Below are 7,845 nucleotides of genomic sequence, written 5' to 3'. Positions count from 1 at the left end.
GGGGTTATTATAGCTTCCATTTGTAAATATATCTATTTACATGTAATACACACACACACACACACACACACACACACACACACACGGTGGAAGAAATAAAGCCCATGAACAAAAACAACAAAACAACTTAAGAATAAACTTAGGATATATATGACCTACAACAAGAAAATTTTAAAATATTTCTAAGATAAGGATCAGAAAAATACAAGAATGTAACAAATAGAAATGAATATTATATTATTGATTAAAAAGACACATCATTATAAAGATAATGAAAATTCCCAAGGACAAATGGTTTATTTAATGTAAATATAAATCCCTTCTATTTTTTTAAAGGGAGTAATTCTCATTTGGAAAGGGACTTCTGTTTTGTGGATTCCTTTAGAGCTGTCTGTTAATAAAAGAGTTTCCTAACAAAAATGCAGAGCCTACTTCCAGTCAGCACTGTCAACTGGATAGAAAAATAGGAGAACAGAGAAATTCCTAGCTCTGCCTATGATTAGGTTAATTATTATTATTACTATTGTTATTTTCATTAGGAAAGAAAGTCATGAGCTTCATCTTTGAAGAATGGAAATTCTTTATAGAATTTCTATATAGAAATTTCTATATAGAAATTCTTTTTTTTTTTTTTCAAAGATTTTATTTATTTATTTGACAGAGAGAGATCACAAGCAGGCAGAGAGGCAGGCAGAGAGAGAGGGTGAAGCAGGCTCCCCGCTGAGCAGAGAGCCGAATGCAGGGCTCGATCCCAGGACCCCAAGATCACGACCCGAGCCGAAGGCAGAGGCCCAACCCACTGAGCCACCCAGGAGCCCCGGTTTATAGAAATTCTAAATACAATTCCATTAAATTCAATCTGGCATGGCATTAAAATGATCAGATAGGGTGTATCTAAGTAACACATTGATGACTTAATATCAAAATATCTATCAGCATGATATATTATAGATTTGAAGGAAAAATACCATCATTTTAATAGATGAAGAAATGACTTAGGAAATTCTCTGAACATTCTAGACTTTTTAAAATTTTTAAGTTGGATACAAAAATGCAAGGGTTTTTTTGTTCATTTGTTTTTATTTTTACTACAAAAAAGCATCTATCACAAATCTATAGTAAACATCATACTTACTGGTAAATGATGGAAAAATTTACATTAAATTTAGGAAAAGACAGAAATTCTTATTATCACCACACTTTATTCTTCAGCAGTTTCTTCAGGTATCAGAAAATGCACTATAATAACAAAAAACAAAAAGAAATAAAAATCTTAATAATAATTGGCAGTATAGTAGCAAAATTTTTTCAAAGATTATCTATTTATTTTAGAGAGAGAATGTATGTGCACAGGAAGGGGGACAGAGGGAGAGAGAATCTCAGGCAGATTCCGTCTCGATGTAATGACTCTGAGATCATGACCTGAGCCTGAATCAAGAGTCGAACACCCAGTGAGTGAGTCCACTGAGCCATCCAGGCACCCCATAATAAAGTTCATATTTACAGAGATAGTTGTCTACATACAAAATTTATGAAAGTCTAAAAACAACCTTTCACAATTAGTGATAGTTTAGCTAAGTTACTAGATATGTCAGTATCATATGAAAAAGGATACAATTTCCTTGACAGCAAAGACAAATAAGATGTAAACAAATATACTAATTATAATAGTATATTATACCATATAACCATAATAAACAAAGGACTCAATCTACTTGATTTTCTTTTTCCTTTTTTTTTTTTTTTTAACTAGGCTCCACAGTGATGTGGAGCCCAACTCAGGGCTTGAACTCATGCCGTGAGATTAAGACCTGAGCAGAAATCCAGAGTCAGACACTTATTCAACTGAGCCACCCGGTGACCCCTTAACTGATTTTCTTGTGAAAAGTATTTTTTATGAAAATTATAGATAAAGAGACTTTCTGTTCTAGAAATGGCAGATTAGGTAATTAAAATAAATCCTTTCATAGTGGACAGCAGTCGTGAAAATGCCAGATTAACAGTGAGAAAATTCTGAAAACATCAGAGAGCTAATAACATAATAAGAAATAAGTGAGCTAAAATCTAAGAGTAGGTGATACCCTGAAGAGATAAACCTTACACTCGCATAGGCTTTTCCTTGAGGGTGACAGCTAATCAAGAAGAAACATCTGTGATAACAACATTATGGGATGGAGAAATTTACACGAAGTGTCTGCCCAATGCCCAGCCATGCTTTTAGGTAGTATGCAAAGTGACTTCAACCACAAATAAAGTAGGAATCTGAAGTTAATCAGTGATCATGTGGGTACCAACCTGTGCTTGCATCTCCTGGGTCTTCCAGAAAATCTCAAACCTCGAATATGGAATTAAAGTACTCCTAGGACATTTCTCCCATAGCCATTGAAAAGGAAGGAAAATCTTCAGTTAAGAAATATTCCATTTTCATATACTTCAACTTTTTCCTAGAAATAGTCTTAAATATGATCAGCACATAAAAGTAAGCAGGTACCCCACAAAACAGGGTATGAGGAACGAGAATGTGGGAAATCAATATACAACAGAGATTCAGTTACATAGATTAATGATATGTACACAGCCTGAAGTAGTTATGTGTCCTATACTTAAAGGTCCTTATCTAAGAGCAGAGAAAGTGGTGACAGTGTACTTTGACAAATTAGACAGTATCATATAGTTTCCACACTGTTAAAGAGGCAAAAAAGCGGAATGATAAAATTCTCCATCAAACCAAACAAGGCAAGAAAGGAGATAAAGAAGCAGAGAACAATTAGGTCACATAGAAAGAACAAAGTGAAATGGTCAAGTTAACCCACAATATAAAAGCAGTTGTATTAAAGCAGAAGGTACTAAATCCTTCAGTTAAAAGACAAAGATTGTCTGAATAGGTTAAGACAAGAAAGTGACAGGGACGCCTGGGTGGCTCAGCTGGTTGAGCGGCTGCCTTCGGCTCAGGTCATGATCCCAGCAACCTGGGATCGAGTCCCGAATCGGGCTCCTTGCTCGGCAGGAAGCCTGCTTCATCCTCTGCCTCTGCCTGCCTCTCTGTCTGCCTGTGCTCACTCTCTCTCTCTAATAAATAAATAAAATCTTAAAAAAAAAAGACAAGAAAGTGACAAATATTATGTGTAACTGCACTAATTATTTATTGCTGTGTAAAAATTACCCCCAAACTCAGTAACTTAAAACCATACACTTTTGTCTTTCTAATCGTTTCTGTGGACCCAGAGATGATACAGCTGGGCCCTTTGCATCAGGATCTTGCAAGTCTGCCTACAAGATATTGAAAGGGGCTACAGATTCTCTCTTCTGAAGGCATGGCTGAGGAAGGATCTGATCCCAAGCTCATTCATGTGGTGACTGGTGATATTCAGCTCCTTCAAGGACATTGAACTGATGGCCTCTTCCTCACTGGCCACCCTCAGGTTCTTGCCTATCCATAGGGAAACTCACAACATGGCAGCTTGCTTCATCAGAGCAAATGTGTGCAAAGAGCCAGAGAGAGAGAGAGTTTGAGTAAGCAGAAGTAAGCTTCCTTTATAATATAATAGAAGTGATAGTCTATCACTTCTTCCATAGGTTATTTCTAGCAATGAATGACTTATCAACACCCAAGGATTGAGGACGGCATAGAGTGTGAATTCCCGGAGGTGGGTATCATCAGAGGCCACACTGGAAGGCTGCCTGACAAAGCTTGTTGTCTGTACTTCTCCATGTAACACTCAATGGGTTGCTTGTGTGTCTATTTGTTTTTTGTCTGTGTCCACCCCTTGAATGATACACCCATGAGTGTGGAAGTTGCACCTATTTTAGTAGATGATCAATAATACTTGTTGAATATGGGAATAAACCAATGCCTGACCTGAAAATACCTGAGAAGTTGGCTGACCTTCCTGAAGAACCAGGTAGGCTATTCTCCTTGGAGGAGATTGTAGAAACCAGGGCACACTTTGACAGATGCAGGAGCAGTAGACCAGGGTGTCTCTGATTTATTTTACAGTAGACATTGTTTCTGTTCTCTGACCTCTGTCCTGGGGACAACAGTTTAGAAAATGAAGGGGTGGCAGCACATGATTATGCCGTACACACTTATTTAATTGAGGTGATTTCATATGTAACAGAGATTTTAAATGGAGTGACAGTCCAGAGTGGCAGCTGCTGCTGTCCTCTGCGGGTTGTTCATCTGGACCCTGGGCTTCATGGATCACCCTCTGTAAATCTCTCGTCTGCCTCCCTGGCCTTTCCCCTCATCATTTTCCCCCTGTGCCTTCAAAATGACCTCTCTTCCTCCCCCAGCGGTTGAAATTTAATTATCCCTTGTTTCATGATCTCATGGTATTCCATTTTCTCAACTAACATAAATTCTGGTCAAGGCTCTGATTTCAGTCATCCCCTGAGAGCTTATAAAAGGACAGCCTAAGCCCGTGTCCCAGAGTCTACCTCTCCCCTTGCTCACTTACATTCTTTAGCTCCAGACACTCATGAAACTTGGACTGACACGCTGTGCCCTGCCCTAGACGTTCAGCCTGGACATGCAGCAAGTGAATTGGTAAAGCTAAAGATAATGCTTACCACCCTTTCTAGAATTTGTGTTTTCTGGACCATGTGCTATGCTTCCATTTGCTATTCTTATCCCTCTCGCCAAAGCATCCTTGGACTATCATCTAAGAAAAAAAAAAAAAAAAAGAAGAACTCTCTTAATGTTGGTAGTGGTTGTAAGTTTTCATCGCAAGTACAGATATTTAGATTAAAAAAAATTTCTTTTAACGTAGTCAATGATGTTCAAAGCACATCGTTTTACAATCTAGTAGCACTATGATGTTTATAACAAAAACTGGAGGCTGGGTTCCACTTCTCTCATTTCTATTCCCACCTCTAAGAGGTGGCCATTCCAGCCTAGAAGCTTCTAGCTGATTTTTCATATGGTAGTGACTCAGAGTTCTATAAAGCCACCATATGCTTCCATGTCTTGATTTTTCCATTCTAGCTGTTACCTATTGACCTCCTATTATGGAAGATGGGGAATCAACTCACCGACACGATCCCCCACCAGTGCAGATATGTATCCTCATGTAGATATGTCTACAAACTCCTTCCAAAGATAGTGATGATCCCTGTGCTTTATGATGATCCTTCTTCTTGTACATTTCATTTTGTTTTAATACTTCATCTCTTTTACCCATTTAGATTTCTAAGTAGTCATAAATAATGCATTCTACACCTCCCTAACTGGAGGGTAAATCTTACCTTAGTATATTGAATTTTTCTTTTTTTCCTGGAGTCTTCTGTTGTCCTCCTCTAATGAGAGAGTTAGGAGTCTTCTGTTGTTCTCCTCTAATGAGCTAGACATGTGCCTAGCTGTACCCATAGGAATTCCCTTTATAGTTTTCTGGGGAATTTGCCTATTCATATTTTTCCCCCTTGGGGTTAAATATTCCTCTCTTGAAATCCATCTCTTCCTCTTTCATGGTTTAATTCCTCACTTTTTTAAGTTCATCTTCCAAAAAAGAGCATGTGGAAAGGAAAATGTTGATTTATTTTAAAACATCCCATGCATTTGCTTAATGGATGGTTTGAATACAAATAGGATTCCAGGTGAAAAATGACTTTTTCCACAGCAATTTTAAAGATGTTTCTCATTTTCTCCCAGCTTCTTCTGTTGCTATTAAAAGTTCTTATTCCAGTTATGTCTTGCTGAGTAGAAAACTGTCCCAGATCCTAGTGCTTAAAACAATAATTTATCATTTGTCATGGGGTGGCTGGCAGTTCTCTTACTGGACTTACATGGGTTACCTCATATGAAGCTAGGTCATAGCTTGGGACTGGCTCAACTTGGATTTCTTCTCCTTACAGTGTTTTGTCCTTAAGAGGGCAGGGCATGGCTGGGGTTCCTCATGCAGCAGTAGCAGCATTCCAGAAAAGCAAGATTCCAATAAAATGGCAGCTTATCAAGCATTTCCTTGCAACATATTCGCTGTTGTCTGCCCATTGCCCAGAGTGAGTTCCATGGCCAAGCCCAGACTGTTTGAGAGCTGATTATACAATGGTATGGGTACTGAGAGGTTTGATTCACTGGGCACCATTGGTGTATCAGTCTACAACAGTCTACCCTCTTGCCCCAATGGTTCACTCCTCTCCATATGCAAAAGACGCTCATTCCCTAATAAGAACTCCATCCAAAACTCATCAGGTCACAACAATGAGTTTGAAGTCCATGATCTCATGATCTACATCAGGCCCAGATGTGGAGTAGGCTATGTGGATGTTTCTGTCTTTGACCTAGAGATTTGTGAATTATAAAGATATGTAATCTTTCACACATCTACATACAATGGTAATATGGAGACAAGATCACTGCAATGGAAAGTTTGAATAGGAAAGGTAAGGACAGGAGGTGCATAGGGTTCTCTTGTCCATAGCAATTCTGAAATCCAGCTGATCATGTCAGAGCCTGGGTCTGGGAGCAGGGAATCTTCCTTAATTGGGGCCAATTCTCCCTCTCAGAAGTAGTTCCCTAATTCATGATTTTTCATGGGTTTTGGGTCCTTCCTCTGGGATTCTTCCTTCTGAAACATCTTTTTTCCCATAAGAAATAGCCCATGTGTTCACTTTCCTTAGCCTCTTTCTTGGCTGTGGGAAGTTGAGAATCCCAGAGGTATCTTTCCTTTTTAATGATTTCTCCCTCTTTCAGTCCAAACTTGTACAACACCACTTTGGAAATTTTGTGGGCTTTTGACTGAATCCAGTTGTGACTCACTTCACGCCCCAGAAGCCATGTCCTTACTTCTGTTGGAGTGAACACTTCCTACTCTGGGCCAAATGTATAGTTGCAGTGAAACAACACTTTTAAGATTTTTAGAAGTGCTTTCTCTTCGTTGAGAGACTTTACTGCACTGGGGTCTTAAATAGGGTCTTATGACTACATTCTTGATTTACTCTTTACCCCAAGGCCATCTCTTACTTTGAGAGCCTTGTACCAGCAGGTGAGCCTGGAAATTTGAAACAGTTTTATTTTCAAGCTAGTGAGTCTGGATTGGAAGTTCTGCTCGCACTGACTAGTTCTCTCTGCGGCTCATCTTCAACATACTGTATCTTACCATACGCAATTAACAGAAGCCAATCAACACTTTCAGCATTCAGCCTAGAAATTTTATCTGCATGCATAGGTTAATTTGGTACATTTTTTTTTTCAAGTTAATGGAAATGGTAGTTTTGCCACTTGTCTCATTATAGCAAAACATGGGTCATTTGTTAAGCCTGTACTCTCAGTTTATCACTGCACGTCCAGCCTACCCCAAGCATCTCCTGGACCTGCCCCATGACAAAGCAAACACTCCATCCTGGGAGTCTTTGTTACAGCAGGCCCTGTTTCCAGACCACTTTCCCATTTGAGTTATCTATTGATGCAAAACTAAGCATCTTAAAATGGGATAGTGTATGTCATTATGTAAAGAACCATACACCCTTGAGAAATAATATTTTCATTATTGGTAAGAAGATATTCGACCTAAAGATAGAGCAACTTCTGTGTTCTCTGTGAGTGGCAGAAAAGAGAGTGAACACCAAACCACTAACATTATTTACTGATTTTTGGAAATGTCACACCTGAAGATCCAATAAGTGGCTTCCAATGTCTTCATCTCAAACAGAAGGCATGCTATGACAGAATTGAGGGGAAAAGAAGTATTTTAAGATGTGTTTTTAGGGGCACCAGGGTGGCTCAGTGGGTTAAATCCTTTGCCTTCGTTTATGATCTCAGGGTCCTGGAATCGAGCCCCACATCGAGCTCTCTGCTCAGCGGGGAGCCTGCTTCCTCCCTCTCACTCTCTCTCTCTGCCTACTTGTGAT

General features: G+C 39.0%; 1 long non-coding RNA gene across 1 annotated transcript; it reads right to left on the bottom strand.

The window, feature by feature from the left end:
* Positions 1-3,396: 3,396 nt before the first annotated feature.
* LOC125108244 (uncharacterized) lies at positions 3,397-4,606 on the bottom strand. The gene is made up of 3 exons (XR_007129849.1): positions 4,570-4,606; positions 3,870-4,028; positions 3,397-3,464 (listed from the first exon to the last, which is right to left on the bottom strand). It is a non-coding gene; the product is annotated as an uncharacterized LOC125108244 (long non-coding RNA).
* Positions 4,607-7,845: the final 3,239 nt, after the last annotated feature.

The sequence above is a fragment of the Lutra lutra genome, chromosome 9 (genome assembly GCF_902655055.1).
Source record: "Lutra lutra chromosome 9, mLutLut1.2, whole genome shotgun sequence".
Lineage (NCBI taxonomy): Eukaryota > Metazoa > Chordata > Mammalia > Carnivora > Mustelidae > Lutra > Lutra lutra.
Note: the sequence above shows the minus strand (reverse complement) of the source record. Positions and strands in the feature narration are given on the sequence as shown.